Genomic DNA, 22146 nt, shown 5'->3' with positions numbered 1-22146 from the left:
CTCACCTGTTTGGCTGCCGCTACCCGGCTCAAAGGTTTGTCCCTCGGCACCTCCTTTGAGCAATGCTCCAGGTATCCAAGTGCGTATCCAGGTGATCCCGCAGACCCTGTCCGAAGCTCTCACCGTGTTTCCAAGGACAGCCCCGGGAGCCCCCCATAAACTCCTCTTCTCCAGCAGCTCCATGCAAAAGTCAGCTGAGGCAAATCCCCTGAAACAGCCGCCAGCAGGAGATGGCACCTCCTCATCCTCACAGCTCATACCTGGGATGCTCTGGCTTTCTTCCCAAATGAATTTAGAGACAAATTCCTATTTTTACCAATACCTACAAGAACGAAGCACTTGACAGGATTTAGTATTCTACACACCCCCCTCCCTGTGCATTTTGGGGCAGCTTTGGGTCCCTCTGGGGGACGGCACCCAGCATGACCCCCCTCATTCACCACCCACCTGCTCCTCCGCCACAGTGTGCCTCCCCCTCCTAGGGACCTTGGGGTGCCCCAAATGACACCAGAGCCCCGAGTCTTCACCCCTTTTTCCTGGCCCCCAAAGAAGGCACAGAACGAGTCAAACTGCCCTGGACAGCAGCCCAGCACTTCCTTCCATCCCTTTCCACATGTACATCCCCCCGGAAAGGGACTCTGCCGCAACGAGAAAGGGGGGCAGCCGCCAGAAGGGTTGAAGCTCCTGCCCAGCCTCGCTGTCACGGGCGAGGGGCAGAGAGAGGGAGCGGCAGAGACGGCGGGGACGCGGCACGGACGGCACGGCACAGAGCGGGGGCCGCTCTCAGCGCGATGCCGGCAAAGCCGCAGGTCCGGCGGGGCCGGGTGGGGTTTGACCGGCACGGGGGGATCCGCCGAGAGCCTCCGGCCCCGTGCGGGGACTCCCGCAAGGGCCCAGGGGCGCCGGGCTCCGGCCCTCTGGGCTTTATTCTCCGGCGCCCCGAGCACCGCGGCTGCGGGGAAAGAAGGAACGGGGCGACGGGAAGAGAGGAGGGACAGCAGGGCGTGAGAAAGGGGAGGGAGGGAGGTCGGGCTGTGGAGGAAAGTGGGAGGGCAAGGGAAAGGGTGGGAGCGGGGAAGAGGGACGGTGCACAGAGGAGGGAGAGAAGAGGAATAGAACGGAGGAGCGGGATAGGGACAGGGCAGGAAGGAGTGAGGGCAGTGGGGGCTCGGGTTTGGGAGGGAGAGGAGGGGAGGGTCTGCGGACAAAGAACAGGAATACGGGGAGGAGGAAGGAAGGGTAGAGGGGGGCACGGGAGGGGAGGCCAAAAAGGGAGAGAAAGGGGTCGGCTTTGGGGAGAGCGGAAAATGGGGGAAAGAGAGAAAGAAGAGGAATACGGGGAGGAGGAAGGAGGGGTAGAGAGCGAGACAGGACGGGGAGCCATTAGAGAGAGCCGGGTCCACCCCGAGCCCGCCCCGGCGGCCCGCCCTGCTCGGGATGCTGCCCTGGGCGGAGCTCGGCTCGGTTTGGCCCCGCTCGGCTCCTCGCCTACACTCGGCTGTTCCCCGCTAGACTCGGCTGAATTCGCCTCTGCGGCGCAGCTCGGCTCGCCTCAACTCGGAGCCGCTCGGCTCCGCTCGGCTCCATTCGGCTCCGCTCGGCTCCCCGCGGGAGCGCGCCTCCCGCGCAGCGCGCACAGCTCGCCGCTCTCCTGCCGCCGAGCCCCGCGCCCGGCCCGGCCGGCGCACGGAAACCCCCGCGCCAGATTAGACCCAGCAGTTTCTGCGCTAAACCCTTTCTGTCCTAGAAGGATGTTGCATCCCGGAGTTTGGGTTTAGATTAGGGTTTTTAATTTATGTTAAAATAAGTTCTGTAATCCCACGTTTCCCCCATGTTGTTCCCCCCCGCAGTTTCTGGCCCCATGCTGCCTGCTGCCGGATTCTTACCCCTGTGCCGCTCCTGTAACCACCCTGCCGTCCGGCCCCGGGAAACCCCGTGCTGGCCACCCCAAGCCATACGATCCCGCTCAGCCCGCGGCTCGGTGCCCGCCCCTGCGGGGTTGTCTGGTTGGTCGCTGTTGCTGGCATCACCGCCACGGCAGCCGCCCCTATTGGCCGGCAGGCCGTGGATCCTCTCGCCCCGCCCCTCCATAAAGCCCTATCCCGCCGGCAGTCAGGCGCCATTTTCTGCCATGCGAGCGCCGGGAGCGGTCGCGTCCTTCCATCGAACCGCGCCATGTGTGACCAATAAACCGTTCCTGCCAAGCACGGAGTAAATGGACAAATTCCTTTCCTCTTTGCCGGGTCCCTAGCGCACGGTAACAGAGGCTGGCCAGCCCACGCGCCCGAGACACGGAGCCGTGTCCGGGAACCCGCGGCAGCAAACCCCAGCAGCACGTGGAAGCTACGCCACAGCCGGGCTCCCAAGAGCCGCGTGCAGCCGGGGAGAGCGAAAACCCACGCCGCAGAAGGAGATAAACTTCTCTACCTCCTTCGTCTCCCCAGTTTTCTTCTTTGATTTCAAAATCAGAGTTACAAAAACCTCTCAACTACAAGATTTAGTAAGTAGCCAATAATGTAGTCCCGTCAATTTCATAACCTAAAGAACACGTTATGCTTATGTTTCCACAATTAAAAAAAAACAAAAACACACAAGAGTCTTACTGTGTCAAGCCTTATTTAAAACACACGCAAAAAAAAAAAAAAAAACAAAAAAAAAAAAAAAAAACAAAAAAAAAACAAAACAAAAACACCGGAAAGAAATAAAGAAATACCTCTTCACAACTAACCTTATCCTTTACAAACACTAAATTGCAAATCAAAAAACTTACACATAACATAAACTCTTCAAATAACATTTATACACTCATACCCCAAATGACAGGTAAACCACCAAAAGTAAAATGACTAAAATCATTACAAATAAATACTTGTAGAATATTTAGTTACAAAACAACCCCCAAACAACACAAAACCACAAAGAAGTTACCTCAAAACAGCAAACCTACAATTTAAAACAATTAACCCCACTAAGACCAAACATAACAATAATACATCCAAAAAAAAAAAAAAAAAACAAAAAAAAAAAAAAAAAACCACCCACCCAAAATACCCAATCACTCCAACACAAATTTACTTCTCAGTATCAAAATCGTATCACCTTTTAACAACCTAATTCTATTATTTCTACATCTCTTTTAACACCTATAATAACTACAACTCACACTTGAACCACATCAAATGAACTTACTTATTAACTAACCAGATGAAACAATAACACATCTATAACTTTAAATAAATTACTGCCAAATATAAACATCTTTAAACATACTGCCTTACAAAATAAAACAACTGTTCATTTTTTATTATTCACACACAATCATATATATAAAACATTTTTAAAATATAAATGGATGAAATCACAAGAAATCAATTTACAAAAACATTACTAAATATTTTTTTAAACATTAATCAATCACACATAAAAATAACTAAATAATATTTTCAAACATTAAAACATCACTGAATAACTTAAAAGTAATAATTATTAATAAGATGAGTATTTCAGTTTTTAATAATGATTTATCTCCCTACCTACTTAAATTTTTACATAGAACTCTACAAAAATCCTTACCAAGTATATTTATAACTTAAATTTTAAAACATATATAGACAAACATACTTAACAAGAATAATCTACACACCAAACAACTAAACTAACCAAAAAAACCCGAATAAAATACTAATATATTCATAACACAAAAACCCAAAATCATTAACATAAAAACCCATATAAACACATGAAAATACCTACAGTTAAAAAAGACGTACCTTAATGAACAATATTCACACCTTAATAATTCATTACAAACTCTTATCAATTAACGATTAACATTAATTACTTGATACCAATCAAATACAAGAAACTGTTACTTTAGCCAATAAATAGAATAAACTATAATAATATAACTAATAACTTAAAATCACACTTTATTAAAAATATAAAACAGTAAAGCAACGTATCATAAAAACTCCCATTATTATCACTACACAGATATACATATATACACATACATCTATATACAGGTAGATCATATATCCATCTCAACAGCAGCATCTGGGATCGATTCCTGTTTTCTCTCTTGTCTCCTAAATTTATTAGCCACAGAGGATGGAGTAAGGAAATCATTTTATTTATCACCTTGTTCTCCAGAAACCTGAAAAACAAAATAAAACAGAACAAAAAGAAAAAAAAAGAAAAGAAAACCACATTTGAAAGGCAGATCCTCACCAGCAGCTGGTCCATCTCCTACGGGGGACCTTATTCTAGGGCACTTTTGGTGCACTTGCCTGAACCTGTCAGGGCACTCTGTGCTTGCAGGAGAGATTTTTTTTTTGTCAGGGAGAGGCAAGGGGAGGAGAAATAACGCTCTAAACAGCTCAAATCCATTACTGTGCCACTTCCTCTGCAGCAGGTCCTGTGACAGGATGGGAACTGAGGGTGCTTGAAACTTAAAAGCTAAAGACACCAGCACAAGGTGTCCTTTTGCTTTGTCAAGGAAGTGATTTCCAAATCACAAAGCCCCCCCCCACCATCATCCCTCCTACCACCACCTGAAAGCCTCTTGATTCTCTTCTCAAAAACACAAGGGACACCTCAGAGTTCAGCAAGTTCTGCCAGTGCAGCCCTCGGTGTCCCTGTCTCCAGGTCTGTCCCCCTTGCTTTCATCCTCAGCCATGTCCATCTACCGTGGACAGGAAATTGTCCCCATGTCTCCTGTACTTCTCTGGTTACCTTTTCTCTAAGCCATGCAGGACCCACGAGAGGAGGCTGTGATCCTCTATCAGCTCATGGGCAGCTCTAGAGGTGACAGGGGCAGCACTCTGTGATATCTCCAGAATATGACTCTGAAACAGAAAATGCAACTTGTTCTTTTACAGCCAAGATGGGATTATCTAAAATAAAATGAGCAATTTGGCTGGTATCTGATCAACTCCCAGCTAAAATGAACACGGCCTGTTCTCAGCAACTCCAGAGAAGGAAAGACATTCTCCCTTCAAGGCTTCACACCACAGGTGCTGCTCTTACAAGAAGTATTCAGGTAGCAAGACAATTTTCTCTTTTTGTCCGAGGTTTTGATACCTGAAATCCTCAAGGTGCATGCTCCCAAACCTGAGAACTCCCGGCACGCGAGTTTCCCTCCTGCCGAAGCACTGTTCAGGTGACAAATGTGCTGGCTGGGGAAATAGAGACCCCAAAAGAAAAGGCCCCGACTGCAGGAGCAAAACTACGGCACCCACGTGAGGCTCCACGATGGCAGGAACCTGTCCCAGTTTCAGGGGATAAGGATGGGCCTGGTTTAGACACAAGCTAAATTATTTCCCCCTCCACAGATACACAAAACCAACAAGGAACAGATTTTCAAGAGGACCAAGGCAGAATCAGCTGCTCCTTTCTGTTTTGTACTTGAGATCTCGAGGCTATACAAGCTTTTGTGGTTTGGGGTGTTTGGGAACTGTTCTTTATAAATTCTTACCTGGGAGCCCTCGTCACACAAAGGACTGCTGAAAAAGGCAAGAATGACCCGGAAAATCCTCTGGTAGACATAAAGCTCACAGCAAAGTTTGTCACGCAGCCCTTCCCCAAGAAATCTGAGGATCCACTCGCCCTCTGTTTTCTACGGGAAGCCACAAAGAAAAACACCACCATAGACATTCAGACATTTCCAAAGGATACCTGCTCCTAAGAGCACAAAACCCCGGTTCCCTCTTAGTGCCAGCTCAGGGCTTACCACAGCTTAGTCTGGACTTCTCCATTTCCATACCTATCAAATTTAATCACTAACATCCATTGGGAACAGTCAGACTGCCGCCCAAACATGCAGAAAAAATGGAATTTTAGAAGTAGCTGTTTCTAAAATACTTCAGTTGAACTCAAAGTTACTAACCTAAACTCAAAGAGGAATTGTCGCTAGCCAGGGCAGAACATTCCTTTCTTGTGCCCACAGAGCATACGCAGCACAACTCATGGCGTGTTGGCGTCAAGAAAACAACAAAAACCCCAAGGAAATAACATTTTTAATTCCTATATGAAACATAAGAAAGACACTTCTAATTAACTAAGTGTGAGAGAATGAGGTTTCGTCGTATTTTTACGTCTGTTTTTAATACATTCCTGAAGAATTGTAAGTGCCACTTCCCGGCGTCTTTCGGCAAAAGCGGCGCTCCGGAGCGCACCGCTGCCGCTCCAGTCATCTGGGTGTGAAGTAGCCGCTTCTTCGCCTCCGGCAGCCGGAGATCGCGGTAGCTTGCAAGAGGCGAAGAACGAAGACGCCAAGAAGCCGGCTTGTGTGCGAAGCTCGCAGACAGCTGCAGGACGCTGGCTGCCGCTCTCCTGCCTGTTGAATTCACTCTTGGCATGCCAATGGAAAGTGTTCCAGGACAAGCTTCCTGGGTTTTGACGTAGTCATCATACATCCCTCCTTGGAAAGTCCTGCAGTTCTACAGAGGCTCCGAGATGCAGAGAACACGGTGGCAGCTGCTGAAAAGAAGGGCAACTGTGAGTTGGTCAAGAAACAAGAACATAGGCAGTGGACTGTTCTTGGCAAGGAGCAACTGCTGGATTCTTGCAATTGCCTTCAGTGCGCACAGAAGCCCGCTGCTCTGCTGCTTGCTTTTTCGCCTTCAGTCAATTGCACACTACTGAAGATGAGGCAGGCTGTTCAGCTTTGCTGCTTTTCAGCATCTCAGCTGCCCTTCTGCTCTGTGACAGCTCTCCAGGTTTCTTGCCTTCGCCAGGCTGCAATGTGCCCGCTACTACCCAGAGCTGGGCAAGAGTGGGCAGAGAGCACGACCATCTGCCAGCAGGTTGCAGCTTGCCCAGGAAAATGCAGTGCACTTGGAATGTGCAGCAAATCCAATTTCTTGGCAATGTCGGGCTACGTGAGCAGTGCTAGGAGACATTCTCCTTGAGAACTGGAGCAGAAAAGCTTTTCGCTAAGATGTGGGCGACTAGAGAGGCAGAATACGCAGCTCCGGAGCTGGCTGAAAGGAAATGCTACTTCCCAGCGTCTTTCGGCAGAAGCGGCTCTTCGGAGCGCACCGCTGCCGCTCCAGTCATCTGGGCGTGAAGTAGCCGCTTCTTCGCCTCCGGCAGCCGGAGATCGCGGTAACTTGCAAGAGGCGAAGAACGAAGTCGCGAAGAAGCCGGCTTGTGTGCGAAGCTCGCAGACAGCTGCAGGACGGTGGCTGCCGCTCTCCTGTCTGTTGAATTCACTCTTGGCATGCCAGTGGAAGGTGTTCCAGGACAACCTTCCTGGGTTCTGACGTAGTGGTCATGAATCCCTCCCTGGAAATTCTTGCTGCTCTCCAGAGGCTCCGAGATGCAGAGAACACGGTGGCAGCTGATGAAAAGAAGGGCAACTGTGAGTTGGTCAAGAAGCAAGAACATAGGCAGCTGACTGTGCTTGGCAAGTGTCACGATCTGCTTATTGAGAGGTGTCGTGATGGTTCTTTTCACCGATCCCAAAAGTGCAAATAAGGCAAACAACAAGGGACTGTCAGTTAATCAGAAGAAATGCACCTTTATTAGGGGCCAAAAGAGTAAATGCGATAGTGGGGAATTAGAAAGGAGATAGAAGGAATAGAGAGAGAGAAGAGGGGTATGGGAATAGCTACCAACACAGGCGAGATCCTCAGTGCTCCGGACGATGTCTGTTGTGTCGGGGGAGTCTCCGAAGTTCTGGTCGACTCGGGGCTCCAGTTATAGTCCACAGAGGAAAGAGGGGGGAGCAAGTGTAACAACGAAAGTCCATTGTAATCGCCACGCGGGAACAGTTGAGTCCACAGAAACCACCAAAGCAAGACGAATACATTGAAGAATGAGTCCATTTGAATCACTGAAGAGAAACAGGTCATGTCATTAGTGGTCAGACCACCAATTTCCCCTCCTCCCTGTAGCAGGGGTCTCAGTCTCAGTCCTTGGGAGGAGGGTTCTCATTCTTTGTTTTTCACAGTGGTAACGAGGCAGATGAGGGGTCTTCAATGAAGGACCCCGGGAGTCACCCCAAAAGTTCATTCGGCTTAAGAACGGAGATTAGAAGCAGGCCGCGCATCAGGCTGTCCCGTGCTGGGTCCACGTCAGGTCTTTGCCAAGTCCTTGCCAAGTCCTTGCCAAGTTCTTGCCAGGCCTTGTTCGGAACAGCTAGCATGACGGTTCAGTGGTTGCACCTGCACTGTGTCCTGTTCTAAGCCGGAACTGCAGTGGAGGAAGGGATTCTTTCTCGTGGCAATCGGAAGGCAGAATAGAAAATGAGGGGCTTCAGACGGGCTCTTACACCACCCCGTGACTGACGATTGCCTTCGAAAGACCTTCATCAGCAGGGTTCCATGGTGTCGTCGTGGAGTCTTCAGGACTCGTCAAGTGTTGGCAGCACATTCCAGGGAAAAGGGAAGAGAAAAAGGAAAGGAAAGAGAAAACAGGAAAACTAAGACAAGAATTAAATCAGCAATAGTTTGTTTAAATAATAATCAATATTAATCAATTAAACAATAAATTGATCAAATAATAAACCAGTATAATCAATATTAAGCAGTAAAGTAATAAACCTAGTATCATCGATATTACTCAGTATAATTTTATAATCAAGAAACAAAAATAATTAAAACAGTGATTAAAGCAAATCATAAAAGAAAATGATGTAAAACATATCTACCAACCCTATCATCTTCTTGTGTCTACAGTCCTGGGAACATCTATAGTGTAAAGGATGTCGGCCAAGTGCTGTGCATTAATTATAGATGTTAATTTTGTTCATCGTTTCATCATTCTCCAATTTACAATAAGCAAGATTACTGATAAAACAAAACCAATCATAACTAAACTCAGAAGAGCAACAAGAGGATGGCACAATTTGTTCAGGATACCGGTGGCGGTGGGTGACCACCCGAAAAGGGTATCCCACCACTTGTGCTCGGCATCACGTTCCACCCTTTCTACAACACGATGTATTTCTTGCACATCATGATGAACAGTTACCAGAGTTTTCTGTCCATTCTCCTTGATTTTTCCTAGGATCTCTATTAGATCTTGATGAAATAATAGTTGCTTTACCAAAGTAAGGTTCATCCCAATGGGAGTAGGCAGTAGCTTGTGAATCAACATGAGATTGGATTCTAAAAGTTCATGTAAGGTAACTGGAGCTACAAAAGAAAAATCACATCCTGCAATTTTAGTAAAGTTGCAAGCACAATAATTTGAATGATTTTTAGTATCTACTACTGTACTTTCTATAAACACATTATCACAAGCGGTTCTGAAGCAGGCACGCCCATTGCCTGTAGATACAAGGACTGTTTCAGAAGTCTCGTTAGGATGAATATCAAAATGACAGCTATTTTGTTCTGTGTCTAAACAGATATCTTGAGCTATAATTGCGTTACCTTCACAGATAAACCCTAGTTGTTCTCGGATAGTACAGGACTCTAAATTGACAGTTTGCCATTTGTCATCAATTTGACGGGCCCATTCTCTATGTTCAGAAGGATAGAAAGTGGGTCCATCATGATTTAATCCTAATGCGATGCTAGGGAATATCAAATGCACTGAGGCATTACTTATGGTCAGCACAAAATGCTGTGGCTGTGTTTGTGTTAGGGTCATAGGTAAAATTCACTAAATTCCACCAGGATTGGAAATCTCTTTCAAAGTCAGTGGCACTGTCCCAGACTATTTTCCTAATCTCAGTAGGAAAAGTGCCTTCTTCACCTTCTCTTATAATTGAGGCAGCAACTGACTGCATCCATAATTGAGCCTGGATACAGCTAAGAGCTAAGGAAACATTGCTTTGTGTGGCATTAAGTGCATCAATGATCAATTTTTTATCCTTCACATTTATCTTTTCCCAATTTGGTAGAATGTTTGATAGCAAGCACTGATGTGTTCCCAAGGCCGATAAGGACGACTGCAGTGGTTGCTGTAATTTTGGTCAAATCTCTAGTCGGAGAAGCCAATATATTCATTAATACCTCTGAACTGATTCCCAATTCTGTTCCCACAACACCAGTTATGTCTCTTGGCACCCGCTTTTTAGGAGGGTTCCACTGTCGCAGCCAGGCTGTCCAAGCCTGAAAAGAGGTTTGCAAAAAGGGTGAACAAGCTGGTTGTATTTCTGAGACATTGTTTTGCATCAGCAATTTGACTTGTTTAAGAGACCATGCCGGATCAAATAATATCTGTTGTTGGCCAGTTTTCCTGATTATATATGGTCCAACTTCAAAAATTTTCGGGGTAAGCATAACTGGTGGCTGGGCTCGAGTGCTGGTAGTGGTGGTGGTATAAACCGTAGTAGATTGAGCTACAGCATTTATTATAAACTTAAAAGAAAGCCCTTTGGTGTTTTTTCCCCATAAACAAACCACTTCTGCAGTCTGTGTTAGTGTAAAATTGTGCCAACAATCCTGTACGCTTGGGTGCGTGCAGACCTTTTTGTGCTTAAAGAGATCCTTTCACTTTTTCTGCATGCTACCACAATTATTTCAGACCACGGTCACTCAGCTAGTTTCTGGCCATGGGGTTGTGGTAGGATGCAGAAAAGTATTACCAGTTTGATCATGGATTAGGTGGTCTTCATGTCCCTCGGAGTTCTTCTGAAAAAGTAAACACAACAGAATTCTGCCGCCGAGAGGCAGAAAAGTTAGAATGATGGAATTATCCAGCATGTATTTGTCCAATGCTCTTTCCCTAGAGCACCAGAGGCTTCCCATGCATATTTATTCAGAGGGAGTTTTAGCACAAGTGCTACTAGTCCTATAGTAAGAGAGGTCCACCAGAACAGGTTGGCCAGGGTCATGAGCTGGATGATTAGGATCATTTGGTAGAGAGCATAGGAGTCAGTGTAGATGCAGACCAAAGAGGAATTCTGTGCTTCTCGTTGAAAAACACGCCAGACAGCTATCAGCTCCCCAGTGTGTGCACTACCTTCTCCCTCTGTAATCATTTGCTCACCAGAGGAAAAGTGGAGGGCTTCTGCCCTATATTTCCATACTTTTCCTTTCCCTTTAGCAGAAGCATCAGTAAACCAAGAGTTTGCTGATTGTTTGGGGCAGAAAGGAGGGGTTACTTTGATTACAGAGGCAGGTTTGTCCAAGCTCTCCGTTTCTTGGATTGGTAAAGGTTTTACAGATCCTTCTGTCATTGAGAAGAAGTTACAGTAATGTTCAACCTGAGCATACCACTTTCTCACTAAGGCCCTCTGGGCCACCCCGTCAGGAGGGGGAGTCCCACTAGTGGCTGTCTTAATAACCTTGAAGGGGCCTCTCAATACAATTGGTTGTTTTCGTGCAATTTTTTCTACTTCTAGGAAAGCTAAGATAACCATCAACAATCCTTTTTCCCAGGTAGTGTATCTTTTCTCAGCATCTTTGGAACCACGGGAGTAAAAACCAACAGGTCTTGTCAGACCCTCAGCACCCCGCTGCCATATGTGTACTGACAGCCCTGAGGAGGCAAATCCCCATTCCACCTGGAAAGGATCTGTAGGATGGATAGGGGTCACTGCTTGATGAGCTGTTGCTTCAAAAATCAGCAATTGCAATGCTGACTCCTGAGAAAGACTCCAATCCCATTTCACCCCTTTCCTCAACAAGTCATAAAGGGGAACAAATGGGTCCTTCTGCTTACTAGGAAATCTATCTGGTCTTTCTACAGGAGATACAGCTGCTATCGTTTTTGGAAGGAGAATTGCTGTAGGTTTGAGTGATTCTGGAAGCCCACAAATTCAAGGGGTCGTTATCTCGGGCTTCACAGGTAATTGCATCAGGGATTCAAAGTCAGGAATTAATTTCTTTTTGAGAGTCATTTGCAGGCAAGCAGCTTTGTGCACATTTTCCAAGAGTTGGTCGGGGGTACTAATTCTAGCTATGGGATCTCCCCTTTCCAAGGGGCTTGTTCCCCCGGCCCAAAAAGCTGCACGCTGTGTCAGGGACCATGTGTCACCTTTCTCTCCTGTTGTTAAGAAGACACCATGTCCCCAGTACCCACTGGCTTCCTGTTCAGTTAATTGAATTTGATCACCACCAGTGAGGGACACCCGGAAAACATATTCTGTTTCTGATTCATGTGGAGGGTGTCCATATTCCCTTTTAAGCTTAGCTAGCTCAGTGGCAGTGTTTAGTTGTGATGGTATGTGTTTGGTTGTGATGTGAGGTTGGAGATCATCATCACTGAGATAGCTATACACTGAGATAGTTTTAATCAAGGGTCTCAAGTGATGGCAGCAATGTTCCCCACAATTACTTGCTGCTTCAAGTTCTTGATGAGGATAGATTTGTTTCATGTGAGGAGTTTCCTTCTCCTCAGGCTCTGTAGAGGAATCAGCATGATGTGATTTGTTAACATGTTCCTCTGTTAAGGCAGCTCGCAATGCATAGATCACATCTTTTGCTTCATAGAACTGTTTTTGCAAAATTTCAACTAGATTTTGAAGGGAGTCTATTAGAGCATGTTCCTCACTTCTTCGCTCGAAGCCATTTTCTATAGCTGCCGTAAGACAAGCTCCCAACACTGAGCATAAGATAGTTTTATTTTTGCCCAGTTTGAATTTTGTTTCATGTTGTAATGAACACACTCTATCAATAACATTTTCTAAGTTCAACCAATTACTCTGTGCCCATTTTTCTCCTTCCGTAGAAGGTTTGGCATTGTGTTTGGCTAGTAGTGCATAAAATTCAGCTTTCATTTCAAGGCTAAGATTGTCACTCATTTTGTGAAGGGACCAAAACCACGACAGGGAGCTACAAACTTAAGTTCCACAAAACTACACAGCCCTCGCTGTGTCGCCCTTCGCTTCCCTGGCTGGGTGAAAGGACAATAATCTGCCTGGGAGGCTCTGCTTAGTTGCTTCAAGTTGTCCCTTCCTTCCCAGACCAGATACACAACAACAAAACAAGTGTCCCGCCTTTTGCACTAGTGGATCCTTTGTGAATTTCCAAAGACAGTGTGGGTGCCTTTTCAGCTGCAACCCTTCTGTCTAGACAGAAATCCTGTCCGTGACGTCAATTTTAATGTCACGATCCGCTTCTTGCGGGGTGTCGTGATGGTTCTTTTCACCGATCCCAAAAGTGCAAAAAGGCAAACAAGGGACTATCAGTTAATCACAACAAATGCACCTTTATTAGGGGCCAAACCAGTAAATGCGATAGTGGGGATCGGAAAGGAGATAAAAGGAGAGAGAGAGAGAGAAGAGGGGTATGGGAATAGCTACCAACACAGGCGAGATCCTCAGTGGTCCGGACGATGGGTTTCCGTCTGTCGTGTCGGGGGAGTCTCCGAAGTTCTGGTCGACTCAGGGCTCCAGTTATAGTCCACAGAGGAAAGAGGGGGGAGCAAGTGTAACAACGAAAGTCCATTGTAATCGCCACGCGGGAACAGGTGAGTCCACAGAAACCACCAAAGCAAGACGAATCCAATGAAGAATAAGTCCATTTGAATCACTGAAGGGAAACAGGTCATGTCATTAGTGGTCAGACCACCAATTTCCCCTCCTCCCTATAGCAGGGGTCTCAGTCTCAGTCCTTGGGAGGAGGGTTCTCATTCTTTGTTTGTCACACTGGTAATGAGGCAGATGAGGGGTCTTCAATGAAGGACCCCGGGAGTCACCCCAAAAGTTCATTTGGCTTAAGAACGGAGATTAGAAGCAGGCCGCGCATCAGGCTGTCCCGTGCTGGGTCCACGTCAGGTCTTTGCCAAGTCCTTGCCAAGTCCTTGCCAAGTTCTTGCCAGGCCTTGTTCGGAACAGCTAGCATGACAGTTCAGTGGTTGCACCTACACTGTGTCCTGTTCTAAGCTGGAACTGCAGTGGAGGAAGGGATTCTTTCTCGTGGCAATCGGAAGGCAGAACGGAAAATGAGGGGCTTCAGACGGGCTCTTACACCACCTTGGAAATTCTTGTTGCTCCCCAGAGGCTCCGAGATGCAGAGAACACGGTGGCAGCTGCTGAAAAGAAGGGCAACTGTGAGTTGGTCAAGAAGCAAGAACCTAGGCAGCTGCCTGTGCTTGGCGAGGAGCAGCTGCTGGATTCTTGCAATTGCCTTCAGTGCGCACAGAAGCCCGCTGCTCTGCTGCTTCGTGTTTTGCCTTCAGTCAATTGCACACTGCTGAAGCTGAGGCAGGCTGTTCAGCTTTGCTGCTTTTCAGCATCTCAGCTGCCCTTCTGCTCTGTGACAGCTCTCGAGGTGAAACAGAGATTTTTAGAGTTAGGTTAACAAAATGAATTAAGCATTTATAATTTAGCTTGTAGAGTTATCTGTTGAATTTTCAACCTTTTACTTAAGAAACCTCTGCCTAATACAAAGGGCAAAGGAAAATGCAAATTTCGGAAGCTTCTTGCATAAAGAACAATACCAGAAGAAGCAAAGAACCCAGGTAAAGAAGCTCCTCTGTCTCCAAGCCTATCAAGACTGACAGACGTACTCAGATAAGCACCAAAGGACCAAAAGCGCACGCGCAGAGAGGAAAAGTTCAAAAGTTCAATCATGAGGAAGACCATAATCTTCAGCCTCAGGACCACCAAGAGACCCCCGTACGACCACCACAGCAAACCACGCATGCCCAAAAGGGCGTGGACTTACTTAGCATGAGAAGCGAGGACAGGCGGGGCCAGGGGTTGAATACGCATGAAAAAGTCGTGCAGTGTATTGCATAAGGAACGTCTTTAAGAATAAAAGTGTGGGTCAGACTGAGGCTCGGGGCACAAGTTTTGGAGGGCTATCTCACTTGTGCCGGGCGCTGACGTACATACCCACTTCATAACTAACCCAGGTTATGGAGTCTATTGATTTATTCCGCGTATCGTTTCAGTTGGCGACCACGAAGGGACTGCTCTGCTCACCCGCAGGTCCGGTTGGGAGCAGACACCCTCAGGCGCCACGGGGCTTTTCCCCGGAGGGACTCTGTGCCTCGGCTGCACACTGCGGGGAGCATACCACGGCCCGTCGACTAGCGGATGAAAGCGGTATGTATTAATTTATTTTCTTAAGGTTGGCACTGATAAGTCGCAAAAAGATGTTTTTGCGCGCAGGTTTGCCTAGGGGCTTGCAAGCAGACCGCCATCGGGGGAGAGGCCGGAGGCGGGAGGACCTCCCCAGCTGATAGCGCGGCTCGGGGAGGGCGAAATCGCGATTTCAGTGTGTGGTGTGTGTCCCGATTGCAGTGTAGTGTGTCTGTTACGTCCGGACGTGCGTGCTTGTGCGTGTGTGTGTATGTGTGAGTGGAACGGTGATGCGCGGTGCGGCGTTGCTAAGACAGAGAGACGCGGCGCGGCAGTGCTAGAGAGCGCGTGCGCAGGGCAGCTCTCAGCCCACACTACCTGCTAGTGCGGGTAGTGCGCATGCGCGGGGCAGCTCAGCCACACTACCTGCTAGTGCGGGTAGTGCGCATGCTCGGGGCGGCTAGCAGCCACTCTACCTGATAGAGCGGGTGGGGCGCATGCGCAGGGCAGCTCTCAGCCACACTACCTGATAGTGCGGGTAGTGCGCACTCTACCTGATAGAGCGGGTGGCGCGTATGCGTGGCACGGACTGTCCCTGGCGAGCGAGGGGAGCGCGGCGCGGGGCTTAAGTCGGGGCTTGCAAAGGTGCTTTAGGCGCAGCCCAGCTGATAGCGCAGCGGGCGCGCGGGCACAAGCCGCGGTTTGAGGAGCTGCTTTGAACGCCGCTAGCTGATAGCGCAGCTAGTGGGAGCGTGGTACAAGCTAGGAGTTACAAGCACCGCTTACAAGCATCGCTAGTTGGTAAAAAGCTTGCAAAAGTAGCCAGCGAGCCCGGCTGGGCTAAGAGTTAAGCGTTTGTTATACAATAGCACTGCCCTTCAGGGTGAAAAGCTGTCACTGGTGTAGGAGGAGGGGTTGGGGAAGGCAGTCTAGAGTTGCCATGGGAAACAGCAGTTGTATGAGTTCTCCACCCCCTTTTGTAAGAGAATTGTACCCTCCCCCTGTCTTGTCAGTTATTGTTCAAATTTGCCCCTTAGCCTAGAATCTTCTCTGTTCCACGTTTTCCCTTTGGTTCTTCCACCAAGAACAATCCTTTCCCTTTTCCCCACTGGTTAATGTTGTATTTCCCCTCCCTTTAGCCTTCTCCCTGTGATAAATTGAGGCGAATAATTTGATTCAGCCTTTTTAAGGTCAATTAGAATTTTATTAATTACAGCAAGCAGTAGCAAGCAAAACAGCGCTGGGTGGGTAGGGGTCTCCTAACCGCCCCTCCTGCAGTGTCCCACACTGCAGTGCCCCACACCCCACCCCCCTTATTCAGTCTCTTTTATAGTTTCTTGGAGGTTTCTTCATTCGCGTCTCTTGCCATAGCGGTGGGCGTAGCTTGAGCATCCCTCTGCATCGTGTCTGCGTTGTGTCGAGGCAGGTGATCGTTGGTTTCACAATCGGTTCCGGACAGTGATGGGCGTACCCGGAGCACGCCTACGTTGTCTAGTCCGGTGGCCGTTGCCTGGTGGTCGCTGATTTCATAATCAGCTCCGGCCATCCCCCAACATCCTTAGCCTGTGTCTGCAAGAGAAGCTAAGAAAAGCTCCCTAAATGGTGATTAATCATACTTGCGGTCTTGCGTTTTGCAATATGTCTATAGCCTTGCAATATGCCTATAGCCTTGCGGTTTGTAGCAGTTGCTTCTTTATTGTCCTTTTTTTAGTAAAACCCACAAGTTGCTGTTTCCCAACTTCACAGATGCTTCCCCTATCTCCTAACAAGCAAGCTAGTCCCTCATACTTTAATTTTATTTTTCCTCCTTTAATATTCCAATTCCTTTGATGAACAAACAAGTTACCACAGTTTATCACAATCCCCCATTTTCTCTTTTACCATTTCGTTCATCAAATCGCTTTGCTGTTTCGTAAGCTAGAAGTAAAGTGTTTAGCATTGTCCTGACTAGAAACACCACTAGGACAGAGCAATAGAAAACTAATAATTCGCCAATAAGGGTGGAGTCCTAGCCTTGATTGTGTTTTGTAATATCCTGTTTTCCCCTTTTTGGCTTGCTGCTCCCTTGGTGTTTCGGAGGCACTTATACTGGTCCTTTGAGGGATCCTAGTACTCGGCTGGCAATAGTGCGAGCATTTCAGCATTGTTCCACTTAGAGGGGGCTTGGCCTTTTCCTCTCCGCCTCGCTCGCCGACTCGGGTGCTTCGAGCCGCGAGGTAAACCATCTTCTCGGCAGCAGCAGTACTCGCCTGAGTGTCCCCTTTTCCGCTCCTGCCTAGCCTTGTACTGTTCCCAGTTCTTATCTTTGACCAGAAGTGGGTTGCAAGGAATCCCCTTCAGTTCCTTTCGACAACACCCTGTTATTTTCTGAGCAGCAAATGGAGTGGGCTCGTTAGTATGAAAACAAAAATACTCAGGCTATACTCTCTTGGTAAATATTTCCCACCACTCAGATCCAAAACTGACCCACCGATTTTCCAATTCTCCTATCCTTAGCACAGTTTCAGTTAGTTTTCGCTGAGTTTTATAGCACTCAGTACAAACCCCAATTGGTGGTCTTCCCCTCTGGCAATGGACCCACCACCGTTCTTGGCAAATTTTACATATAAAGCACACAAAAGGATAACAATCTCCACAACCTTCCTTGTTACAAATCACTATATAGTCTTTAGCTAGTTTGTAATTGTATCCCTTTGCTTCCCCTTATGGTTGATTTGGATGATGTCCACAGAGTTCATTACTTTTTCTTAAGAGTCACTTTCAAGTTCCCAGGCTGGCTAGTCACTCTCCACTGGTTATTTGTGGCAACCGGGCCTTTCACTCGGCTGGCGTGAGTCCACCCCTTTTCGGCCGTCTTGACTGCCATTTCTGTGATACTTGATCTCCTGGTTTTATCTTATGGATTGGTGGTCTCTGTGCCAACACTTCTTTCTTCCTCAAGTCCTGCCTTCTGCTCATAATTTGGGTGATGTAAAATTTAATATGAGAATCTTTTTGGCAGGGGTGATCTTTGGGCATTCTAAATAACATTTCAAATGGAGAGATTCCCACATTAGTTTGGGGTTGAGTTCGAATGTTCAATAAGGCAAGAGGTAGACACTTAACCCATGACATTTTTGTTTCCAGCATTAACTTTGTGAGTTTTTTTTTGTTTTTTTTTTTTGGGTTTTTTTTTTTTTTGTTGTTGTTTTGGTTTTTTTTTTTTTTTTTTTTTCTCCATTCATCCTTTCCACCCTCCCGAGCTCTGTGGATGCTATGGGGTGTGATATTTCCATTGAGTTCCCAAATCTGTCAGGACATCTTTTGCAATTTTAGAGGTGAAATGGGGTCCCCGGTCTGAGTCTAAACACTCAATTAATCCATACCGGGGGATAATTTGCTCTAATAATACTTTTACCACAGTGTTCGAAGTAGCTCGGGCCGTAGGATAAGCTTCCACGTAATGGGTTAAGTGGTCTACCAGTACCAATAAATATTTATACCTCCCCACTTTTGGTAATTCTGTAAAATCTATTTGTATATGTGAAAAGGGTCGTTGTACCAGTTCCCTTCTGCCCATTGGTATTTCTCTTAATTGTTGTTTATTTATTCTTTGACAGGTTAAACATTGTTGGGTTACCTGTTTTGCAAGATTATAGACCCCTATACACATATATTTAATTGCAAATTGGTCAACAAGGGCTTGAGTTCCCCAGTGGGTTTTCTCATGGATTGCTTGCAGGAGCCTCATTGCCATTCCTTTTGGGAGTACCTCCCGCCTGTCCGGTAGTATCCACTTGCCTCCCTTTTTTCCTTCACCCCCATTTGGTTTAGTTTTTGTTTTTCCTGTACCGTGAAGGCTAACACATGGTTAATGGGTCCATGGAACCGGCAATGTTTCTCTTGGGGGTCTTCACAGGCACACTCATGATTAATGAGTCCGTGGCACCATCAATGTTCCTTTTGGGGGTTATCACAGGCACACTGTATCGAATCAATTCCGTATGCATCCCAACAAGCCCAACATGGTTCTTCCTCTAAGTCAGCTCCACAAGTGGAGCAATTTTCCCTTTGTGCGACCCCCCCCTTATATGGTTTGAAACTCATTAGAGCTGCCTTTTTCGCCTCCTGGTCGGCTAAGTTATTTCCCTGTACTGAGTTTCCCATCCCCACTTGATGTCCTTTTACATGAACAATAGCTATTCTTTCCGGACCTCTCAAGGCCTGGAGCACTTTCCGAATTAATTCCCCATGTATCAACCCCTTTCCCTGTGAATTGATAAGTCCCCTTTCTTCCCAGATTTTACCAAATGTATGAACCACCCCATAAGCATATTTTGAATCAGTAGAAATGGTCCCAGCCTTTCCTCTTAGCAGTTCTAAAGCTCTGAGCACTGCATACAATTCACATGCTTGTGCTGACCAGCTGGGACTAAGAGGACCAGATTCTATTTTCTTAAGAATCTTCCCATCCACAATAGCATACCCAGATTTCCTTTTCCCTTCAAGGACCCGAGAGGATCCATCTACATAATATCGATATCCTTCTTCTAATTCCTCCTCTTTGAGGTCTGGTCTTATTTTTGTTTGTTCCTCTATTTGCAAAAGACAATCATGAGTTAGTCCCACAACTGGTTCCCCATATAGAAACTGGGCTGGATTTTGTAAGCTTGTGGTTTCAATACTTAACCTAGGAGAAGAAATTAGGATGCCTTCATACTTTAGGAGGCTGGCATCTGTTATCCATTTATCCGCTTTTTGTTGTAGTACTCCACGGATGTTATGAGGAGATAGAACCTTCAGTTCACTCCCAAAAGTTATCTTTCCTGCTTCTTCTACCAAAAGGGCAGCAGCCACTATCGATTGCAAACAGGCAGGCCACCCTCGACTAACAGGGTCGAGAAGCTTTGAAAGATATGCCACTGGTTTCTTTCCGCCAGCCCATTCCTGGGCTAACACCCCGTATGCCACCCCTTCATTGACATTAATGAATAAAAAGAATGGTCTTTTTAGATCCGGGAGGCTGAGAACCGGGGCATTGACCAATTCAGTTTTCAATGATTTTAACCGGGTCTCATCCTCAGAGCTCCACTTTAATAGCCCATCTGTTGTTAATTTTTCATACAGAAATTTAACTTTCCCACTAAAATTTTCAATCCATTGTCTGCAATACCCAAAAAGTCCCAGTAACTGTCGAACCTGCCTTTTAGTTTTTGGAGCTTCCAGGGAAAGTATTCCTTGGACTCTATCAGTATCCAATTTCTTAGTCCCCTGAGTCAGCCAGTGTCCGAGGTACTTAACTTCCTCTTCCACGAATTGTAATTTCGACTTTGAAACTTTGAGTCCCTTAAGGCTTAAATAATTTAGGAGTTTTATAGTTTCTTCCCTTACTTTTTCTTCTTCTTTCCCTGCAATTAATAAATCATCTACGTATTGTAGAAGCACAATCCCCTCCCCCTGTGAATATTCTGCCAATATTTGTTCCAGAGCTTGCCCAAACAAATTTGGGGATTCTGTAAACCCCTGGGGAAGGACTGTCCACCTCAATTGTTGTTTTCTATGTGTATCCGGGTCTTCCCATTCAAAAGCAAAATAATCTCTAGAAGTTTCCTTAAGGGGACAGGCCCAAAAAGCATCTTTAAGATCTATTACACTATACCACTGGTTTTCTGGGCCAAGTTGGCTTAAAACAGTATGTGGATTGGCTACGACCGGGAATCTCTCAACTGTTCTTTTATTGATTTCCCGCAAGTCATGCACCAATCTGTAACTGCCATTCGGTTTCTTTACCGGCAGAATGGGGGTATTGAAAGGGGACATGCAGGGTTCTAAAAGTCCCTTTTCCAAAAGTCTCTTTATTTCTGTTTTTAGTCCTTCCCTCCCCTCTTTGGGTATGGGATATTGCCGAATCCTGACAGGGATTTCTGGGTTCCTGATAGTTACCTCAAAGGGTTCAACATTTAATTTCCCCACACTGTCGGGGGTATACCAAACTTCTGGGTTAATCTTTTCCTCGTCTTCAGCCCGGAGAGGATATAGTTTCACTGTTAGTTCTCCCCTTTTTGCCTCTATCCCTATCCCCAACTCGACCATCAAATCTCTCCCTAATAGATTATAATCTGCTTCTGGAACTAGTAAAAATGACCCAATTCCTAATTTAGAATCACTTTCTAAGAGTACATCCTTAATTACAGGTACTCCAAAGGGTTCCCCTTTGGCCCCAATCACCTGTATTATTTCAGGTGAAACCTTACACTCTTGGGGAAGGGTCTGGACGGTTGATCTCTCCACCCCTGAGTCCACAAGGAACTCATATTCTTGTTTTTAATTTTACCAGGGGCTCTGTTCTTTCTCTTGTCCCCAGTAGATAGAGCCCCCGACCCCCTTAATCTTCTTTGAACTGTTCCTCATCAGCAATCTTCTGCTGACACTCTCTCCTCATGTGTCCCTTCTTCCCACAATAGAAACAGACAATGCTCTCTCCACCTCTCGACTTCCCTTCAAACCAACCCTCGACTTCCCTTCAAACCATCTTCGCTGGACGTCAGTCCGACCTCTGGACTGACCTCCAGTTCCCCCCACCCCGGGGACTCCGCTGTCCCCCCCCACTGCTGCTAACACGATTCCAGACTGCTTTTTAAAACTCTCATCCTCTCTCCCAACACACACCTTTTGAGCCTCTCACAACTCATCCAATCCTCTCGCCTGCCATCCCTCCAACCTCTCCAACTTCTTCCGAATGTCCACCCAAGAATCGACCACAAAATGCACCTTCAAAAGTGTCTCACCCTCTGGGGTATTGGGGTCCACCCCTGAATACAACTGGAAAGCTTTCTTCAATCTCTCCCACTATCCAAAGAGCTGCATATTCGCTCTCCTCTTGGTTAAAAGGCTCTTTGGAGTTAATATATATATATATTTAGAGCTTGACAGATCCAATCCTCAGACGACCCAAACACGGGCCAATACAGCTGGTCTCCCCCTATCCGTTTACTCCCCCCAAATTTTCATACAATAATGGATCATTTTAACCCTATCTTTTCCTTTTCTAGAAGGAAAGGCATCCCAATACTTTACCGTTAAGCCTAGTGGAAGTTTTACCGAGATTCTCCCACCCATGGGTTCAGCAGATTTACTTTTTTCTCTGACCCATCTTCTAGAGTGCCTTCTCACACTCAACACAAACAATACGACAGTCGCTTCCCCCAATTCGTGGCCTACTCCGTCGCCGGATATGGGAA

At 46.7% G+C, this 22146-nt stretch overlaps 1 long non-coding RNA gene across 2 annotated transcripts; it reads right to left on the bottom strand.

Annotated features, from left to right (window-relative positions):
- Positions 1–13087: 13087 nt before the first annotated feature.
- LOC128801806 (uncharacterized) lies at positions 13088–14601 on the bottom strand. Of its 2 annotated transcripts, none has more exons than XR_008435253.1 (2): positions 14041–14601; positions 13088–13932 (listed from the first exon to the last, which is right to left on the bottom strand). It is a non-coding gene; the product is annotated as an uncharacterized LOC128801806 (long non-coding RNA). The 2 variants fall into 2 exon arrangements; XR_008435252.1 differs by having other exon boundaries at positions 13088–13929.
- Between the last annotated feature and the right edge of the window lie 7545 nt (positions 14602–22146).

This window comes from Vidua chalybeata, chromosome 31 (assembly GCF_026979565.1).
Source record: "Vidua chalybeata isolate OUT-0048 chromosome 31, bVidCha1 merged haplotype, whole genome shotgun sequence".
NCBI classification, from domain to species: Eukaryota; Metazoa; Chordata; class Aves; order Passeriformes; family Viduidae; genus Vidua; species Vidua chalybeata.
Note: the sequence above shows the minus strand (reverse complement) of the source record. Positions and strands in the feature narration are given on the sequence as shown.